At 34.1% G+C, this 22,271-nt stretch overlaps 1 long non-coding RNA gene across 3 annotated transcripts in view; it reads left to right on the forward strand.

Annotated features, from left to right (window-relative positions):
• LOC114281048 (uncharacterized) overlaps window positions 1–21,804 on the forward strand; it is a 42,210-nt gene extending 20,406 nt beyond the window's left edge. Inside the window, exon 3 of one of the 3 annotated variants that reach the window (XR_014350590.1) lies at window positions 21,226–21,804. This is a non-coding gene — a long non-coding RNA (uncharacterized LOC114281048). Of the gene's footprint in view, window positions 1–6,840; window positions 8,493–21,225 lie in introns of those variants that run through there. The other 2 variants (XR_014350588.1, XR_014350591.1) reach the window with 2 other exon arrangements.
• Window positions 21,805–22,271: the final 467 nt, after the last annotated feature.

The raw sequence follows: 22,271 nt of genomic DNA on the forward strand, positions 1-22,271 counted from the left end.
TTGAGGATATCATCAGGCAACTCAGTGACGTACGTTTGTTTAAGGTCCAATGTTTCCAGGTTTTGGAGCTTTCCAATCGACTTCGGTATTATTTTTACCTTGGTTCCCCTCAAACTTAAATACCTGGGTTGAAGTAGTTTCAAAACTTCATTTGGGAATGTCTCCAACAAGGCACCTCTCAAGTCTAGCACGGTTAGCAGCCGTAGACCGTCACTTGACGATGCAAGCATAGACAACTTGGACAGTGAATCTGTTGCATTGAACATAAGCAAAGAACGAAGTTGAGTGAAATGCTTGCTTTGTTGTGTATATTCCCAATGATTGTTGATTGATAAGCGCCGAACCTTTTTGGGCCATGCTTTGCTTTGTTCACCGGCTAGTGTCACGATGTTTTGCTCTCCTGACTTCAAAACAATAATTTCATGCCAAAGGTCATGGATGTGATACGTTTTGACCCTTCCACCTGATCTCATCTCTGCCACTTGAACTAAGCTTCTATTGATCAACTCATTGAGGTAGCCGTCGGCAACTTCTTCTACCGTCATTCCTGCTTTCATTTCTACAAATCCTTCTGCCACCCATAACCGAATCAATCTCCAATGGTCAATCAAACAATCCTTCGGAAAAACACTTAGATATAGAAAGCAGAACTTCAGATAATGAGGTAAATCAATGTTACTGAGTGACAATATTTTGTTCATGCTTAGGAGTTTGTCATTTCCTTCTAGTTCTGCACCAAGGCTGCGGTAGATCTTATCCCACTCATCTACACTGCTCTTATCCTTTGTTGATAAAAGACCACTAATTGCCACAATTGCAAGCGGCAATCCCTCGCATTTATTCAAGATGGCTTTTGAAAGTCCTTCCAAGTGTGAAGGGCAAGAATTCTCCATAAATGTTTTCCTGCAAAACAATGTCCAGGATTCTTCGGGAGGCAAGGTTTGAGGATTATAGACATCACCATAATATTCTTTACTAGCGAAAGAGGCTATATCTGCATTTCTAGTTGTCAGCACTACTCGACTGCCACAATTGCCAATGGGAAACACATATCTAAAAGATTGCCACGCATGAATATCCCATACATCATCAAAAACAAGCACATACCTCGTTCGTTGGAGGAAAGCATTAATTATCCCTTTCAAGCTGTTGGTATCCATGCTGTCAATCCCTTGTGGGACTGGTTGCTTGATTTCTTCAAAAAAGTTGTTTGATGATGCCTTTTAGGAGCACCTCAATCTTGAAGGATTCAAAAACAGTGATCCAAACAAGGCTCTGGAAATGATTCTTCACAACTGCATCATCAATGAAAGATTTGTTTGAGAGAGAAGCTAGAGAGCAAAGAGTGAGAGAAGCTAGAGAGCAAAAATGTTTCTGTATTGTGTATTCTGTTATTACAAGAGAAAGGAACTCTCTCTTTATAGAGAGAAGAAATGTACATTGGATACCAAATGATGATCCATTACCACCGAAAGCAGAAAGGAAAAGAGACAGCTATACAATTAGCAAGAAAGCTATACAATTAACAATATTATATTAACAGCCCCCCGCAAACTCAAGGAGGGAAAGCATCTACCAAGTTGAGTTTGGAAACAAGATCATTAAAGCGGCCAGGAGGATGAGCCTTAGTGAAGATATCAGCGGGTTGATCGACTGAAGCAATAGGAAGAAGATGAACAGTTCCACAAGTAACATGCTGGCGAATGAAATGACAATCAATCTCAATATGTTTGGTGCGATCATGAAAAACATCATTGTGAGCAATCTGAATAGCACTCCGATTGTCACAGTAGAGAGGGGTAGGAGTAGATGAAGAAACTCCCATATCAGCAAGGAGCCAGCGAAGCCAGAGAAGTTCCTGAGTAGTATCAGCAAGAGCTCGGTATTCAGCTTCGGTGCTAGAGCGGGCAGTGAGAGATTGTTTTTTGCTACGCCAAGCAAGAAGAGAATCCCCTAAGAAGAAGCAGAATCCCGTGGTGGAGCGTCGATCCGTAGGATCCCCAGCCCAATCAGCATCGGAAAAGGCACGTAGGTCAAGAGAGGAAGAAGCCGAGAAGTGAAGACCATGGAACAGAGTGCCTTTGAGGTAGCGAAGGATGCGGAGTAGAGCAGTATAGTAGGGAGTGCGAGGAGCCGACATGTACTGACTGACAATGTGAACAGCATAGGCAATGTCAGGACGAGTGACTGTGAGATAGACAAGACTGCCGACGAGCTGGCGATAAAGAGTAGCATCAGAGAGAAGAGTGCCATCGAGAGGAGTGAGACGAATCTGAGAATCAATCGGAGTAGAGGCAGTTTTGCAATCAGTAAGACCAGCACGAGCCAGAAGATCGGATGCATATTTGGCCTGGGACAAATAGGAACCAGTAGAATCATGAGAGACTTCAAGGCCTAAGAAGTAGTTAAGAGTACCAAGGTCCTTCATCTCAAATTGTTGGTGGAGAAATTGTTTGAGGTGGAGAATACCAGCTGTATCATTACCAGTGATAATCATATCATCCACATACAGAAGAAGAAGAGTAGTACCATGAGAAGTAGTCCGTATAAAGAGAGCAGAGTCATAGGAACTAGAGGTGAATCCGAAGTCAAGAATGGTAGAACTGAACGTAGCAAACCAAGCACGAGGTGCTTGCTTGAGACCATAGAGAGCACGCTGTAGTTTGCAAACCTGATGAGGTTGAAAAGTGGACCCAGGTGGAGGTTGCATGTAGACCTCCTCAAGAAGATGACCATTGAGGAAAGCATTTTTGACATCCATCTGAAAGAGCCCCAGTGGCGAGCAGTAGCAACAGCAAGTAAACTGCGAACAGATGTAAGCCGAGCAACAGGAGAGAATGTCTCCTCATAATCAATGCATATTCTTGGTTAAAGCCCTTGGCAACAAGACGAGCTTTGTAGCGTTCAATAGAGCCATCAGAATGTGTTTTGATTTTGTAAACCCATTTACAGCCAATTGCAGTCTTGCCAGGAGGAAGATCAACAAGATCCCAAGTATGAGCTTTATCCAAGGCATGGAGTTCATCAGTCATAGCTTGCTGCCAAAGAGGATTAGTACAAGCCTCACGATAGGAGGTAGGTTCATAAGTAGAGAAGGCAGCAGATCCAACAATATAATCACGAAGATGGATAGGAGGTTGAGTTACCCGGCGTGGTCGACCCGGAGGAGGATCGGTGAGAGGAAGAGCCGGTGGAGAAGGAGGTGTGGTAGCAAGAGGTAGACCTTCAGGTAGAGCAGGCTGGACAGGATCAGGGGTGAGCAAGGGCGTCTCGATGGAGGAGGAACCTGTATCAAAATCAGCAGAGAAAAGATCGATGGAAGGATTAGTAAATAGTGCAGGAGTGGAAAGTTCGGGTAAGTGAAAAGAGGATAGCGAGGAAAACATTTGGTGTTCCCAGAAAACGACATGACGGGAGATACGAAGACGTTTGGAGAGAGGATCCCAACAGCGGAAGCCTTTATGTTCAATGCCATACCCAAGAAAGCAACAAAGACGAGAGCGAGGTTCAAGCTTGGTGTGTTCATGGGATTGAAGTAGAACAAAGCAGGTAGAGCCAAAAACCCGGAGATTGGCGTATGGAGGGGGAGTGCCATGCAGACGTTCAAAGGGAGTTTGATTATGGATGACAGGTGTAGGAGCACAGTTGATAGTGTAAACAGCAGTGAGGGCAGCTTCGCCCCAAAAGTTTTCAGGGCAGGAAGAAGAGAGAAGGAGAGCGCGAGTAGTGTCAAGAATATGCCTATGTTTCCGTTCAGCGCGGCCATTTTGCTGGGATGTGCCAGCACAGGAACGATGAGGCAATGTACCATGATGCTGAAGAAAGGAAAGGAAATCTGAATCCCGATATTCCATAGCATTGTCAGAGCGAAAAATTTTGATGGTTTTGGAGAATTGGGTGTGGACCATTTGTGCAAAACGATAATAAATGTGTTTCAATTCAGACCTATGTTTCATGAGAAAAAGCCAAGTAAACCGGGAAAAATCATCAATAAAAACAACAAAATAGCGGGATCCCCCCATAGTAGTAGTAGGTGAGGGTCCCCAAATGTCCGAATGTATAAGATCAAAAGGTGCAAGAGAAACAGAAGTACTTTTATTAAATGATAAAGCAGGTTGTTTGGCAAGTTGACAGGGTATACAATCGAAATTATCGGGAATTACATGACCCAACTGTCCACTAGAAACCAAAGACCTTAAGCGATTAACAGAAATATGCCCTAAGCGACAATGCCAAAGATGAAAGGGAGATAATGAGGAAGTAGATGTAGGAGCAGCAATTTGAGGAGAGGCAGGAACATGAAGGTGAATGAGTTCATAGAGACGTCCATGCTTACGGCCGATCCCAATAGTCTGCCCTGTCTGAGGGTCCTGTACCAAACAATCAGTAGCAGAAAATGTGACAGTTAGACCAAGTTCACATAATTGACCAATGGAAATAAGGTTTAAGGTAAGAGCAGGGATATGATAAACGTGAGGTATGGATAAAGAAGAGGTGGAAACAGTACCAACATGACGAACAGACATGAGAGAACCATCAGCAGTATGTATTGAGAGAATATGAGGAGAGGAAGATAAGGAAGAAAAAATAGTAGAACTGGAGGTCATATGATTACAACAGGCAGAGTCAAAATACCAAGAAGAGTTACCTGGAATGACAGACAAAGCAGTAGGAGGAGGTGTACCAGATGGGGAGAGAAGCTGTTTGAGCATGGCCTCTACATCTGTTGGAGAAAAGCGAGGGGTAGATGGAGTAGGCGACTCAGAGAACCCGGCAGAGGTGGCAGTGTCAGTGGGATGAGACTGATTCCCGGAAGCAGCAGCAGCAGTGTGATGAGACTGATTGCCGGAACGGTGAAAGTTTCCCCGGGAAGAGCCACCGCGAGAGGAGTGGCTATTGGAGGATGAGCGAGAGGGATTGCGAAAACAATCCTATTGCAGATGGCCAGGACCAAGTTTGTTGCAGTAGCGGCAGGATCTGACGGGGCAATGGACCAGGAGATGGGTTGAAGGAAGGCCCCGATTCTGACAGTAGAGGCAAGCAGTAGTCCGCTGGGGAAATGATGGCCGGGACGGAGGAGTGGCAAGAACAGAGTCCACATGATGAGTTTGAAGAGTACCGAGACGAGTCTCCTCGGAGAGCAACTCAGAAATTGCTTGTTCAAGAGTGGGCAATGGATGGCGATGAAGCAGAGAGGCACGTACGGGCTCAAAAGATGAGGTAAGAGCCATGAGAAATTGCACCAACCTTTGCTGGTTGCGATGGATAGTAAATAAAACGGCATCTTCGGGGTCATGCCATGCTGGTTCGGAAAGAGCAAGCTGATCCCAAACAAAGTACATTTGAGAAAGGAAGTCATTAATGGACTGAGTGGATTCTTGGCGCATGCGGTGAAGTTGGTTCTGAAGTTGATATTGATGGGCAAGATCAGTAGTCTGGTATCGTTCTTTCAAAAAATCCCAGATGTCTTTCGCAGGAGTAGTTACAGAGTCAAGCTGAAAGCGGCCAAATTGAAGACTGATAGAGGTAATAGATGTATTACGAAACCAGGTAATGATTTGGTAATTCTTACTGTCCCATTCCTCAAGTCGGTCTTCATATGTAGCAGTATGAACAGGAGTTTCAGTAGTGGCACTGTCTTTTACTGGTTTAGCCACATCCCCGGTGACAATTCGCCAGAGCTTCTTGCCTTTGAGGAAAGAGGACATAGCTTGGGCCCACAGAACATAGTTTGAACCATTTAAAATGACGGAAATGGGATGGGAGGCATCATGACGATCCATAATACTAGTTGAGTAGGGTTAAAGTAATAGAAATAGATCCGTAGGAGCAAAATTAGGTAAAACAGAGTGTACCAGTGAGTCCGGAAGGTCGAAAATAGCAAGGAAAGGTATGCTGGACAGAGATGATGTCAGCAATGATGTCAGCGGCGCACGTTAGCAGAGTGCAGGGAGGAGCACGTTAGCAGGAAGGCAACGGCGCACGTTAGCAGACAGGCGCAGGCGCGGCGCACGGTAGCTGGTTTGGCGCACGCGGGTGCACACTAGCAAAGCGGCGCACGGTACGCGTACGGTAGCAGGCGCGGCGTATGGGAGCCGCGGACGTGTGGGCGCGTGTGGGCGCGTGGCGGAAGTGAGCGACAGGAGTTGGCGCGTGTGGGCGCGTGTGAGAGTGGTGGCGGTCGTGTTGACGCGCAGAGGCTAAGGGCGGCGCGTGTGGGCGCGTGTTGGCTTTTCTGAGAACGGGCTTGGTGCCGTTGGACTCAGGAGAAAATTTCGCACAGGTTGATGTGCTCTGATACCATGAAAGATTTGTTTGAGAGAGAAGCTAGAGAGCAAAGAGTGAGAGAAGCTAGAGAGCAAAAATGTTTCTGTATTGTGTATTCTGTTATTACAAGAGAAAGGAACTCTCTCTTTATAGAGAGAAGAAATGTACATTGGATACCAAATGATGATCCATTACCACCGAAAGCAGAAAGGAAAAGAGACAGCTATACAATTAGCAAGAAAGCTATACAATTAACAATATTATATTAACAATCAATGACCTTTTTAACCAGTGTTGTTTTGCCCAATCCGCCCATTCCTGATACGGAAAACACCTTGAGTCTGGGGTCTTCATGCACCAACCACCTAATTAGTTGCGATTTGGGCTTGTCAATGCCCACAAGCTCAGATTCATTGAGTAGAAGGGCATCGCCACGATAATCATGCCATACCGTGTTAAGACCAGTGGACCTTGAGCTTGAGCCTTGCTCTAACATACCATATCTTTCATGGTATCTCTGACGTCCCTTCGAAATATCGATGATTCTGGCCTTCATTCTTTGAACTTCCGAAGCAATTTGGTGACGAGCTTTTAAAGTCTTAATAAAGCAAGAAACCTTACAAAGAAAACTGCAAAATCCAGCGCCATGATGATGTCCGAGGCGAAGCATGAACAACTCAAGAACATCTCCAATGTCGTACGCAGCTTCTCGGACTTGCTTGACCCATATTTTGAGTTCAGGGTTGTTTTCTTCCATAGCATCAGCAGCTCTGAGGAAAGCTGTCATGCGATCGAATTCATCTCTGATGTATTGAATCTCATCTTGAACTCCAGTCAACAAATTGGCCTCTTGTTGGAGGAAGGGTGTGAAGTTGGCTAGTAGATGGAACACTGCACTCTCGGCCATATTTTTTTTTAAATTTGTTTTGTTGCAGAGGAGTAGCTTTTGGTTGGTTGGGTTTGAAGGTAGGAGGAAGATGAGAAAATAATGATGGTGGTCTGAACTCTGAACTGAGTTTGTGAGTAAAGGTGAGTAGTGAGTTTGAAAATTGGGGATTTGTAATGCTTAAATTCAATTGGGGGTTTCAGTGATCAATGTTGGGGGCATTTACTCGTTTTGTTGTGTGAAATCTCATTTTTCTTCCTTCCTGTAGAATTTGTTCTTGCGGTTCACATGGAGCCGTCTTGCTTGACCAAATAAAAAATAGAAAGAGACAAGAGTGGGGGTTGTTGTTACTGCCCCCAATCAAATTCAAGTAATAACACAACTTGATGGGAAATTCAATTGTATGCATTTTTTTGTTAAGATTTTTATGTCTTTCATTATGATTTATTATGTTGTTAGTTATGATATAATATATTGATTATGTCATTATTTTAATTATAATTAAAGAATTATTTGATTATACGTAATGTGATGTTTGATTATAATTATTTTTTTAATTATGCTATCATTTGAACATAATATTTAGTAGTTTATTTAAGGAGTTTTCAATGCATTAGGCTAGGGATGGCAGTTGGGATCGTACCCTATGGGTACCCATGGAGACTCGACCCAAATATATGAAAATTTTTTTTTTCTTACCTGTCGGGTTAGTTAAGTGGTGTTTTTTAAATATTCATAGGGTATGGGTCGGGGATGGATACCAGCCCATTTCCCCCATATGTTTGTTTATAACATATGGGGATGGATTCTCATTCCCCATATGTTATGCTTGCTTGTTTCGATTTCTGATCGGAGGAAAACATGTCAATTTAGTTGAATGATTTTCAGTTACACTTTGTAAGCAAATTCTGTTACACCTTGTTTGATTCTAGATTTGTTGAAGGGAAGGAAAATGAAATGGAAGAGAAAATATGCTGTTTGCTTGCTTGCGTCATGCATTTTCCTCTCTGACTTAGAATTGTTATATACCTTCTATTTGGTGGCCTAGAAAATTGAGATTTTGAATATTATGATTGCTTTTGTTTTGGTTCTTGAATCAAGGAAAACACATCAATTGAATTGAATGATTTTCAGTTAAGCTTACTAAGCAAATTCTGTTATGCATTGTTTGGTCCTAGATTTGTTGAAGGAAAGGAAAATGAAAAGGAAGAGTAAATCTAGTGTTTGATTGCTTGCATCACGCATTTTTCTCTCTGACTTGGAATTGTATTATATACCTTTTGTTTGGTGCTCTACAAAATGGAGGAGATTTTAAATCTCGTACTTGCATTTTTTTTAATCTTCCACGTTCTTCCCCAAATTTTTTTTTTTCAATTACTAAAAACTTATTTGATTGTCTCAAAATTATATATTTGATTATTTTAAAACAATTTTTTTAATTAATTAATTAATGTGTATTTGATTTTGTTGTTGAGCCAAATAAAATAAAATAAGATTGAATGTATATTTAGTTTTGGTTGTGAACCTTTAACCAAAAAAAAAAAAAGTTGGGGAAAATCCAAACACATTAGAAGATGAAGAAGGTAGTATCCATGGGGACTGGGAAATGGGAAAAATTATTATAGGAGAATGGGAATGAATGCGGATGGAGAATTAATATTCACCTCATTAACTCTCATTGCCATCCCTGCCAATGGTACAGTGATACTACAATGTGAGTAACACTCACATAAATTACAGTACAAACGCATGTGTTCTTCAATGGCAGAGAGATTGAAAGCACAAATATTTTTACCCACAATATTAGGTTTTGCTTCCCCAATTCACTCCCATAATAATACGTATATTAATAAGTTTAATATATGGAGATATGAGTAACCATCCATCCTTATCCCGGATAAGTTGGGATGGCAAGCCAAGATGAGATAGTATGCTATCCTTATCTCTTAGGATAGCGAATTTAAATTCAAATTAAATTCAATGGGTCTTACATAGGTCATGAGTCATGTCACCATGGAGGTCTAAACCCAAATCCAAAACCTGACCCGTTTACCAACAAATAAATTAAATGTAAGAATAGACATTTTAATAAAATAATCATTCCATTCACTTTCGCTCTGATAAGCCAAACTCTACTTTGAGTTGGTGTTTCTACTCTATTCCATTTTATTTTATGCCTCTCTCTTTTCTCAGTAAGGAGACTATTCAGTTTTATCTTTTAGAGTGCGATTTGATTATATAAGATTTTATGTTTTTTGGCTATAATTTACTTCACAAGTGTTTTATACAAATTAGTTTCGCTTTATAATTAAAGTTTCCACTATATTTTTGAGTTTCTTATCATATATAATTGTAATTTTCATATATTTAGGAATGTGATTGGTTCGGTATGATCAGTATTTAGGTAAAAAAAATTTACCGAACCAATAATGTCAGTTTTATTATTTTGAGCACCGATACAGACTGCTTTTCCCATCAAATCACATCGAATCGCTCGGTTCAGTTTAATTTAATCGGTTTAGGGCCTTTCAAACTTGAGCCACTTTTTAGTATAGTCACTAATTTATACAAAAAAATATTAAACACCACTTCAAACATGTAAAATCCATCCATTTAATAAATACTTTTCAATTTCTAAATTAACAAAAATACAAAAAAAAAAAAGAAGAAAAAAACTAAAGTTTCAAGAATAATGTTGAAAATAATGACTTACAGTTAAGATTATATATAATAAGAGTTTGCAAACTTAGATTATAGAAATGTTAAGGTTAATTAATTAATGTTAATAATTTATTATACTTATTAATATTATTATATTATTAAATTTATAAATATGTATATATTAAATACAATATTTGTTGAAGTAGTTGGTTTCGGTTTAGTTTGGTACACAAGATGCTTGAATTGATATCGAACCGAAAATCGAAAAAAATCAAACTAAAAAATTGCACAGTCTGATTCTTATTTTTTTTTTAAAAAAGACTAAATATAGCTGGTCTGGTTAAATCGATTTGGTCGATCTTTTTGATTTTTCCTACATCCCTACACATAGTTAACTCGAAAAAGGAAGAATGAAAAACATATTTAGTATACATACCTACATGCATATATATATATATATATATATATATACTAGCGTATGCCCATGCCTGAAGGCACAATATAAATCATATTAAGATTAAAATATAATAGTAATCCCAATACTATTTAAATTTATTTTTTAATTTGATAAAATCACAAATTTATTATAAAATTTTGGAGTTCTCGCAAAATTCCTCACGAAAACTTGTTTTTGCTTATATAATAAATAGCTAGATAGATAGATGTGCCTAGCATACATACAATTTCCATGGGCATACATACAATATTGCTTTTGCTTATATAATTATATGAAAATTGTATGTATGCCCATAATGTCCTAGTGTATTATGGGCATACATACATTGTAAGGAAATATGTGTAAAATATATTGAACAAAAAGGAGAAAATAAAAAAAATAAACAAATAGAGAGAAAAATAAAAACAGAAGAAAATAAAAAAAATAAAAAGAAAAGAGAAAGGAAGGGGGAACATAGGATCATGAAAGGAGGGGTGTGAGAAAAGGAAAAAAGTAAGAGAGAGAGAGAGAGAGAGAGAGAGAGAGTAGAAAATGTATATGTAGAACATTTTTTGAAAAATATATCTGAGCCATTGTTTTATAATTTGAACAAATCTGAGCCATCTAAAAGTCCTAATAGGACAAAAATATGTTGAAGATTTAAAAATCATCCTGCTTTATTAAAATACTAGCATATGCCCGTGTCTAAAGGTACGGTATAAATAATATTAAGATTAAAATACAGTTATAAAAATATATTTAACATACTATACTCTATATGAATAACTTACAAAGCAAGACCATAATGAGGAGTTTACGCAAACTATATCTATAATATTCATGAACCCAATTAAATTCCTTCAAATCTTGAAAATAAGACTGCCTTATTGTTTTTCAAAACCTCAGTTAATTTATTGTGATGTAGCATATTAAAATTCAGATTATGATGATTCCTAATCAACTAATAAAGTGTTATGTGATATTATACCAAAGCACACAACATAGAAAAACTAAACACTGTCCAAAAAATGTAAACAAATTAAAACCCATTTAAAAAATAAAACCCATCAAGTATTGATTCAGATCCAAAACCTTTTAAAAAATTAAATTCATTTAAGAAACATAATGTTAAGATTAAATTGAATAAATTACATTTTAATCCAGATGATAAATTACATTAAACTGGATAAATTACATTTTATCTAATAAATATCAATCTATTATTGCAGATTAATCTATTATTGCAGAACATTTACAAATGATAATATTAAATTTTTTAAAAAAAATCATACACTAAAAGCAAATTGAACAATTTAATTCCCAATGGAAGCCAAGCAACATATTAAAGAAGTAGGATACCTTTAATGGTTTAGCAAATTTTCTATGAACAACAGCTCATTAAAAAATAAAAATCAAATAGAGAGAGGAGCACTAAAGATTTAGCCAATTTTCTTATTTGTATAATCAATTTTACTCCCCAAAATTACTATATGTAAGAGAGAGAGAGAATTCATATTAAAAAAATTTAAAGTAAGACCTACCAAGTACCCATGAGCTTCTTAAGACTCAGCACACAGATTGCAAAGATGTATGTGTAAAAAATGTTTTCCTAGAACAATATCAATCATCTGTGAATAACATAAACCCTGGGAAATCATTCTGAATGGGTTCAGTTGATTCATCCATAAGACCATAAAACTAAACATTTCTCTCAATGCTGAACCACGGAAATTCAGGTGTCTTCTAGGCTGTCTAATTTATTATTTCTGGCAATTTTACTGACATAAAGAATAAAAAGCATGATACTCAAATTTTGTTTTCTTTCATTTTTCTTTGCTTTCCCAGCAACCAAACAGTAGTTTTGGGCTAACAACAACAGGATATTAGAGAAAGTGAAGAATGAGAAGAACAAATATCACAATAAAAACCTAACTTCAAGTCAAAAAAATTCAATTAACTCAAACCCAGATCTAGATATCTAATAATAGGTCATTTTCATCAAATAAGCATGAAATTGTATAGATTTAAACAATACCCAGAAACAGAAAACAATAATTTCAAAGAAAAAATATGATCAAAATCTAGAATTGGCAAGAGAATGAGGATAATTATTGGGCAATGAATGAATATCACCTTGGAGGTCTTCTCTGGGATTAAGATTCCAGCATTGGTCTTGGATGGAGGAATGATTTACAATTTTTGGTTTTGTCTAGGCTAATGAATCTAGTGAGGCAGAACCTTGATGATCTGTGTCGTACAAATCTAGCAAGATAAAATTATGGAAAGAAAGCCTCTTATCTAAGCAAAATCAACAACCCGCCAGCAAGCTAAGATATGCATATACATATATACATATATACGATCAATTACATGCCCAAGATGACTACTAAAATGGAGCATATCCAGTTGACAGAGGGCTTGATCACGGTGAGGATCTCAAACCAAAAAATTAGCAGTTCAAAAATTTTAAAAAATTAGCAGTTCAAACCAAAAAAAGGTTCCAAACCAACAGATTCTAAGTTTCATTAGCTATCAAATACTTTTCCATTACAAAAAATCTAACTTTGAATACAATTTTTTTTTTTAAAAAAAAAAAAAAAAAGAAGCATGGAAATGGTTAAAAAAAAAAACAACCTAATGGAACAAACACCCAACGATACAAAGTCATTTATAAAAGAAATATGTTTAATATGTTTAAAAGAGTCATACGTGCTCCACTTGAGCATTAGACATATCAAAATCTTCAAAAAAAGGACCACTTTAGAATATTTAAAGAAAGCAACTAAGGTGTCTACAGAAAGTGAGGCCATAAATACTGCCTCGTATCATAGCAAGTATAGTGCCATGCCTCGTTAAAGGTATCATCACGTAAACAAAAGATGTTTTATGGATGTTCAGCTATGCAACTGCTCATAATTTAAAAAAATAGTCCCTTATTCCATTTTTAAAAAAATTTAACTGCTCATAATTTTTTGGCTTGTTAATTTACTGTCAACTGCTCATAATTTTTTGATGATACATTTTCCTTTTTATTCCATTATGATGATACATTTTCCTTTTTATTTTCAACATGTGTACATGTAGAATAACCTTTAAAAGGAAAATCACTTTATAACTATTATTACATTCTAGGAATCACCAAGTTGATGGTCCTCCAAAGTGATCATGAGACCAAATATGATGTTTTCATAATCCTGTTTCGTGTGTCATACTGATTCAATATTACAGTTTCATATATATATATATACAAACACACAAACACAAGTCACTGTTGGAAACCTTATTCATATCCAAATGCATGTAATGTGAAGCACATAATGATTTAGTCGAAGATTCAAATGGCTCTCTCTCTAAACTCCAAAAAACAAACTAATTCTGTTAGTCAAAAGATATCAGACAATTATATTGTTCAATATACCACAGGAATAGGCAATCAAATCAAATCTGCATTATTGACAAAATATGGACGCTAACATCCATCACAACTTCTTGCATAAAAAAATTTATGCAGTAGACAACAACAAAGTAAGATGGGAAGCAAAAATGCAACTCCTCAAAACAACTCCTCTTCATACATTCCTTTTAAATCCATAGCTTCATACATCTTTCTTAATATCATAACTGGAAAGAGACATGTAGTTAAAGTATAATGTCAAAAAAAATTCAAAAGAGAAAAAAGAAAGTTCATAGAGATACACATATAAAACCCAAAAATCATGGCCTTATTAAATATCGTAAAGATCTTTGGTGAGATTTCTGAAAACAAATGCCAAATCTTCCAAACAGGAAAGACCATCTTTTGCTAAAAGCAGAAAACACAAACAGGAAAGACCCACTGAATTTGGAGCCAAGAGTCTTTACCTTAATGTGAAGAGTCCTTTTGATAGCAATCAAACATAATAAACAGAGTGATCTTTACCCTGACCATACATTTCAAGAAGCCAAACTTTATTAATAAATCAATCAAACTCGCTAATTTGCTGCATAAAACCTTCAACCTTGCTAGCAAAAGAACATTAATCAATTGAAGAGTCTAAGGAGCCTCACTGAAACGTAAAATACAAAATGTCATATTAAAGTATTAAATTCGGATGCGATAAATTTGAACATACATATGAATATATATCTACATGTGGAAATTGGAAACATTAAAAAAACAAAGCGCACATTAACTACAATCAGTAATAATACTGAAACAAAACACTTGAGTTGGCTCCACTCCTGAATACTTGACGTAGGCAGCATGAAATCTTTTCCACCCCATTCAACATGCAAAACTATACTCTTCTTAAATCATATCTAACCAAGTTTTTTTCATTACACCCCATTGTATTATCTAAAGCATTTTTGTTGGCCTCTTAGCAGCTTCATCTAAAATTAAGTTGACCACGTTGCAATTCCAATACTCAATAAAATGAACAGCAATTCCAAACTTCTTCAATTAACACTTGGAATTCAATACAGCATTTTGCAGAGGTATAATAAACAAAATGTATAAATAATTATAATTAGGACTTAATCTAGAAAAACTAAGGGTATGTTTGGTTTGGTTTTGAGAGAGTAGCTTTTAAAAGTTATTTTGGGGAGAGAGTTTAAAAATTTCCCGACAGAGAGAAAATCTGACCTCACAACATTTGTATTTAAACAAACAAACAAAAAAGAGAGGAAATTTTTTCTAGATTTTGAATAACAGTATTTTAAACAATGAAATGTTGAATCAAATAACCAAACAATCTCAATGTGGAAAAGAGAATAAATTTATAACAGTATTTTAAACAATGGAAGGTCGAATCAAATAACTCAAACAGTCCCAATGTGGGAAAGAGAATAAATTTATGATACCCATTATAAAATATATATAATCACAGAAGATCCGTTTGAAGTCCACAAGAGGTTTGATCAATTTTTGCAGAGAAAACCATCAAGAAAATATCAAAGATTTGCAAAAATCCATTACCAGCATCATCATCAATCAGGATTCATGAAACCCAGAAAACTCATTCAACAGAATAACCAATTAAAAAAAAAAAAAACTAATCTATACTATTAAGCCAATGAAAAAAAAAAAAACCATATTTTGTTAAAAGTAGAAAACACAAACAGTAAAGATTCACTTAATTTGGAGCCAAGAGTCTTTACCTTGATGTGAAGAGTCCATGTGATAGCAATCGAACATAATAAACAGAGTGATCTTTACCTTTAGTTTGAGAAGAGTGAGCGAAGTGATCAACTCGAGACAAACTTGGAGAGTGAGCGAAGTGAGTGATCTGTTTGAGGGCAGTTTCGGGAAGAAGAAAATCTAACAAACAAACAAAAAAGAGAGGAAATTTTTTTTTGGATTTTGAATAACAGTATTTTAAACAATGAAAAGTTGAATCAAATAACCCAAACAATCCCAATGTGAAAAAGAGAATAAATTTATAACAATATTTTAAACAATGGAAGGTTGAATCAAATAACCCAAACAATCCCAATGTGGGAAAGAGAATAAATTTATGATACCCATTATAAAATATATATAATCGCAGAAGTTCCATTTGAAGCCCACAAGAGGTTCGATCAATTGTTGTAGAGAAAGCCATCAAGAAAATATCAAAGATATGCAAAATCCATTACCGGCATCATCATCAATCAGGATTCATGAAACCCAGAAAACTCATTCAACAGAATAACCAATTTAAAAAATAAAAAAAATAAAAAAAAACTAATCTATACTATTAAGCCAATGAAAAAGAAAAAAAAAAAACCATATTTTGTTAAAAGCAGAAAACACAAACAGTAAATATCCACTTAATTTGGAGCCAAGAGTCTTTACCTTAATGTGAAGAGTCCGTGTGATAGCAATCAAACATAATGAACAGAGTGATTGAGAAGATTGAGAAGAGTGAGCGAAGTGATCAACTCGAGACAAACTTGAAGAGTGAGCGAAGTGAGTGATCTGTTTGAGGGCAGTTTTGGGAAGAAGAAGAACAGCCAAATGATTTGGCTGCAGAGCAGTTTCGAGAAAAAGAAGAACAGGGAGGAAGAGAGAGAGATAAAGAGGGAATAGGGTGGGTGAGAACAAAGAAGGGAGAGGGATAAAAATAGAATGAAGGGGGACATGGGCAAGTGGGAAGAGAGAAGAGAGAGAGAGACACAGATAGAATAAAGGGGAGATGTTGGTAAGTAGGAAGCTTACTTTTTGGGCGGGAAGTAAATGTAGATATATAATTAGGATTGATATATATTTAAGGGGGTCATCTCAACCGTCTATCTAAATACACAAATGAATCATGATCATTAAAATGTCATAATAAGACAATTGTCTCTAGGATAAATTCAAAAACCTTCTTCCCTTATTATATAGATGTTGAAGATTCATATGAGGTCTAAATTTACAAAGTCTATCAGGTATTCAATATATTTAAAAATAATAATTAATTGTTCAAATTCATTATTTATAATTTGTGGACTAAAAAATTCATTAATATAATCTCCACTATACATAGTAAAATCTGGCTCCTAATTTTGGGATCGCAGATTTTTCTATATAATATGAATAAAAATATGTGAACAAAAAGGAGAAAAAAAAATAGAGAGAAAAATAAAAATGAGAGAAAATAAAAAAATAAAAAGAAAAGAGAAAGGAAGGGGGAACATTGGATCATGAAAGGAGGGGTGTGAGAAAAGGAAAAAGTAAGAGAGAGAATTTGGAAAATAGAATATGTACATATATGATATTTTTTGAAAAATATATCTCAGCCGTTGTTTTAAAATTTAAATAGATCTGAGCCGTTCAAATGTCCTAGTATGACAAATGTGTGTATGACAAATTCAAAAATAATCCTACTTTATTTTATATATTATATATATATAGTTCATTTAAAATGATGTGAAAATGATATTTTTATAATTATAAGTTGTAATGATAGTATTTTGGCATGAAATAAAGGAGTTAGAAAATACCAAATTATTGTGTATAAAAACTTTTTGGCTCAGGCTTCTCTCCAGTCCGAAATCGAACTGGAACATGTTGTTGGGCCTTTGTGAACCTACCACAAAATTCATATCAATAATCTGAATCGTTTAATGTGTAAAGCACGTCGACTGCTTTATTCTTAGAGAAAACACATTAATCGGATATCAATGGCTACTATATCAAATCATATTTATGTCAACAATTTACTTTTTGACAGAAATGTGATATAATCAAGTAATTATTGGTTTCTAGTCAATGTGATTTTTTACAGAGATGAAATACTTGATGATTCCTACACATTGACACCCCTCACTGGGTAAATTAACTTGACACCTCTCACATTTTAGAAATTACAATCTCCTCCCTAAGGTTTAAAGTAGGATTATCAATTGCCCCCTCGGTTAGTATTAGTTGGGAAAAAAATTAATTGAAAAAAAAATTTATTAGTAAAATTTTTAAATTTCTATTTAAAAACCAACGTAAACTCATTTTTTGAATTTCTCAAATTTACAAACTGAGACAACTATTTATAAACCAAAAAAAATATCAAACAAGTTTTTATGACCGTTTTTAAAATTTTTGTAAATATAAATTGAAAACTGAAAACTGAAAACTGAAAACTGGAAACGAAATGGTTACCAAACAAGCTTCAGATGGTAGAAATGTCGTAAAATTATCAAATAATTAAATAAGATATCAACATAAGAAATGACTTATCAAAAGATTCTTAGGTTATGTATGGTTTGATTTTTAGAAAAAAAATTTAAAAATTAAAAATTAATTTGGTTAAGAAATAAAAAATAAAAAATAATTATCATTTTTATATAATTTTTATCTTTTGAGTGGTTAGAAATAATTTTTTGCAAATTAAATTGAAATAGCCATACGTATGTAGATAACCTGCCTAAAAAATAAAATGGTAATTATTTTTTATCCTTAAATGATAATTATTTTTTATTTCTTAACCAAATTAATTTTTAATTTAAAAAAAAATTCTAAAAATCAAACCATACATACTCTAAGAATCTTTTGATAAGTCATTTCTTGCGTTGGTAACTTATTTAATTATTTGTTAATTTTACGACATTTTTACCATCTGAAGTTTGCTTGGTATCCATTTCGCTTTCAGTTTTCAATTTATATTTACAAAATTATAAAAACTGTCATAAAAACTTATTTGATAGTTTTTTTTTTTTGTTTATAAATTGTTGTATCAGTTTGAAAATTTGAGAAAAAAAACACAAATTCAAAAAACGAATTTACGTTCTTTTTAAACAGAAAAAAATTTTACTAATAATTTTTTTTTTCAAATATTTTTTTTTTTACTTTAAACCTTAGGGAGGGAATTGTAATTTTCAAAATGTGAGGGGTGTCAATGTAATTTACCTAGTAAAGGCAAAATTGGTATTTAAAAAAAAATAAATTGCCGAGGAGAAAATCCGTAATGAAACTTTAAATCTCAGTGAAGGAAATGTAATTTTCAAAAATTGAGGAGAAAAATTGTAATAAACATAAACTTCAGGGAGTGTCAGTGTAATTTATCCTTTAATTTTTTTTTTCAATATATTTCATGCAATGCATTGCAAGTTATATATTTCAATGCGTTGAAAATCGTGCTCCGCACCATGTTTTGCTGCTAGTAATATATATAATGCAGATTGGCCGGCAGAGGGGAATTATGTCCTTTCTCTTTAGAAAAACAAAAAATTGTTGCATTTTAAAGTTGCTTCTTGTTTTTCCTATCCGTTCTCTTATTAACAAACTTATTTTATTTGAGAGGTGTCAAAAATAAGGATTAAGATTTTGTGCAATAATCTTGAACTAGTTAGTTGATTGTATTTTGAGATTTAAATTGCATAAAGAGTTGGTCAACCTTAATTTCAGACAAGTAGATCATCATCATATGACTCTATTTGGGATCAACTAAAAATTTATATTTTTTATTTTTACTGAATATTTATAAAATTTATGCTTTTTTTTTTTTAAAAAAAATTTACTTTTCAGGTTTGTTTAGTTTAGAAGGATTAAAAAAAAAAAAAATCAATGACATTAGGCTTCTTCTTTTTTAATCTTTAGTTGACCTTTTTTTTTTTTTTTTACTTTCTAAGTTAGTCTAGGCTAATAGAATCTAAAAATATAGCTTTTTTGAATACTTTCTAAAAAATTCACTGAAAATTTTAAAATATATATCTAACAAAAAAGATATTATAAAAAACAATTGCCAAACCTCACCTATAGGGCAAAGCCAAGTTTTTATTTTTTTTATTTTTTTTTGAGGGGGGGGGGGGGTGAAAAAAAGTTTTATATAAAAGTACAATTAGTTAATGAAAATAAATATTAGTATGAACATTAAATTATGAACATGATAGGATAAAAAAAAGAAAAGAAAAGAAAAAACCATTAAAAAAGTTATTTTATGATTCATATTAAGTGTACATTCATGAGAATATGTATTTAGTTTTTCTTTAAAGTTTACTAGCCTATTACCCATACTATGCACGAAATAATTATAAATATTTATATTTGTTTTAGATTTTTTTAATATATAAATTATGTTTTTTAAGATTTTTTATAAAAATAATTTAACAATATTATCATTAGTTGAAAAGGATGCTGCAGTAATTATACACAGATTGTATCTATAATTATTTATATGAGGAGATTTTAAATGCTGATCAAGGGATTTTGACCAAATCAATAAATGCAAGCATGTGGAAAGACATGTGAATTGAAAAAAAGTTAATAAATGCTGATCAGGGGATTTTGAATAAATTAATAAATGCTGAGTTTTTTTTATAAATAAAAAATTTTAAAAATTCAGATTGAGATATTGAAGCTCCCACAGGCATTGGGGGTTAAAAACTCCATTTTGCTAAATATATAGTATAGATAGATGTTATCTAATTACAATAATATTTTTCTCATAATAAAAAAAATAACTTTTAAAAAGAAACCATTAAAATAGTAAATAAAAAGATTATTTAGAACTATTGAACAAACTACAATCACATTTTTCTTTTTGTGAGTTAACTTCAATCATATTAAAAAAAATCAAATTATAAACAAAAAGAGATAACTTCAATCATACAAATCACAATTTTTTTAATTCTATTTAACTACAATCATATTTTTCCCATAATAAAAAAAAATTGAAAAAAAAACCATTAAAATAGTAAATAAAAAGATTACTTAGAAGCATTGAACAAACTACAATCACATTTTTCTTTTTGTGAGTGTTTATGTTTATCTAATTTCAATCATATTAAAAAATCAAATTATAAACAAAATGAGATAACTTTAATCATACAAATCACATTATTTTTAATGCTATCTAACTACAATCACATTTTTCTCATAAAAAAAAATAATTGAAAAAAAAGAACCATTAAAATAGTAAATAAAAAGATTATTTAGAAGTATTGGATAAACTATAATCACATTTTTCTTTTTGTGAGTTAACTTCAATCATATTAAAAAAAAATCAAATTATAAACAAAAGGAGATAATTTTAATCATACAAATCACAATTTTTTTAATGCTATCTAACTACAATCATATTTTTCTCATAATAAAAAAAATTGAAAAAAAGAACCATTAAAATAGTAAATAAAAATATTATTTAGAGCCGTTGAACAAACTACAATCACATTTTTCTTTTTGTGAGTTAATTTCAATCATATTAAAAAATAAAATTATAAACACAAGGAGATAACTTCAATCATACAAATCACAATTTTTTTAAGAGAAAATTAGTCTAAGGTCCCTCTCCCATTTTTAGTAATGGAAGAGATCCACAATATTATTTTATGGTGTCTAAGATCCCTCAACTCCCACACTTATATATCACAGAGAAATTTGATTGAAATCAAACCTCAGCTTCCCACTTCTCTCTCTCTCTCTCTCTAGAATACATACACAAATATATATATATATATATATATATATAGCTTCAATGGCGGTGGAGCTGGATTGAAAAGCATGGAACATCTGATTCATATAATTTCTCATCAATCTCAGCAAAGGCAACAACAACAACAATAACCTTCTTCGAATCAATTGGATTGCAGAGAACTCACTGATTTCATTGTTTCCAAGTTCAAAAGAGTCATTTCAGTTTTGAACCGAACTGGCCACGCAGTTCCGCTGTGGATCGCCTTGTGCTCCATCGTCTTCCTCCTCGTCTCTTCACAATCAGACTCCGATGCTAGCCTCTGTGGCTTTAGCGAGCTAACATCTCCAATTGCAACCTCAATTGTTGACTCTGACGCCAACCGATTTTGTTCATGAACGTTGAAATGGCTCTAATATTTCTTGGTTTCTACAGGAAACTAGAACCTAAATCAAGAAGCTTGCTTTGCTGGAAGGCATCTAAAATGACTCGTCGGAAGGTAATGTTTTATAAATTTGTTATGATCTCACAGCAAATTCCAGAAAGCCCACTATCTCTAAGTTGTAGAATGTGTAGACTATTTGAACTTTCCACATTTAATATCTTGCAAGTCTTGTAAAGGGCATGATATGTTTAAGCAGTGTATATACCAGCCATGATTAATGCCAGGCAACAACACAATCGTCGTATCTCATATAACTTTATTCATGGAATCTGAATACAAAATATTTCAACAATAAATTGCATAAATATAGGCTTTCTAGGAAAATTTCTTTATCGTCAGTTATTGTTGATAGAGGTCTTCACTGCACAAATGTGCGAGTCTGCATATAGATATGGTGTTAACTAGGAGTGAAAAATGCACCGACTAGACATGAGATATACAAATGCCTTGAAGGAAAACTAGAAATGTGAAGACGCATATGCACAAAAAGTGACAAATATTCTAGTGTTTCATCCCTATAATATGTGGAAGCTTTGGAAACCAGAGAATTTCTTTGGACCAAACCAGATAATTTCTCTGGATCAACCCAATTTTCTCTGAAGCAAAGCACTAGTTCAATCCAGAGAATTTCTTTGGACCAACCCAATTTTCTCTGAAGCAGAGCACTAGTTCTCATTGTTGTCCAGAGAAATTTGGAATTTTCTCTATGATGTATCTAGAGAAATTTGA

This window comes from Camellia sinensis, chromosome 14 (genome assembly GCF_055761805.1).
Source record: "Camellia sinensis isolate YWXY chromosome 14, ASM5576180v1, whole genome shotgun sequence".
In the NCBI taxonomy this organism is placed as follows: domain Eukaryota; kingdom Viridiplantae; phylum Streptophyta; class Magnoliopsida; order Ericales; family Theaceae; genus Camellia; species Camellia sinensis.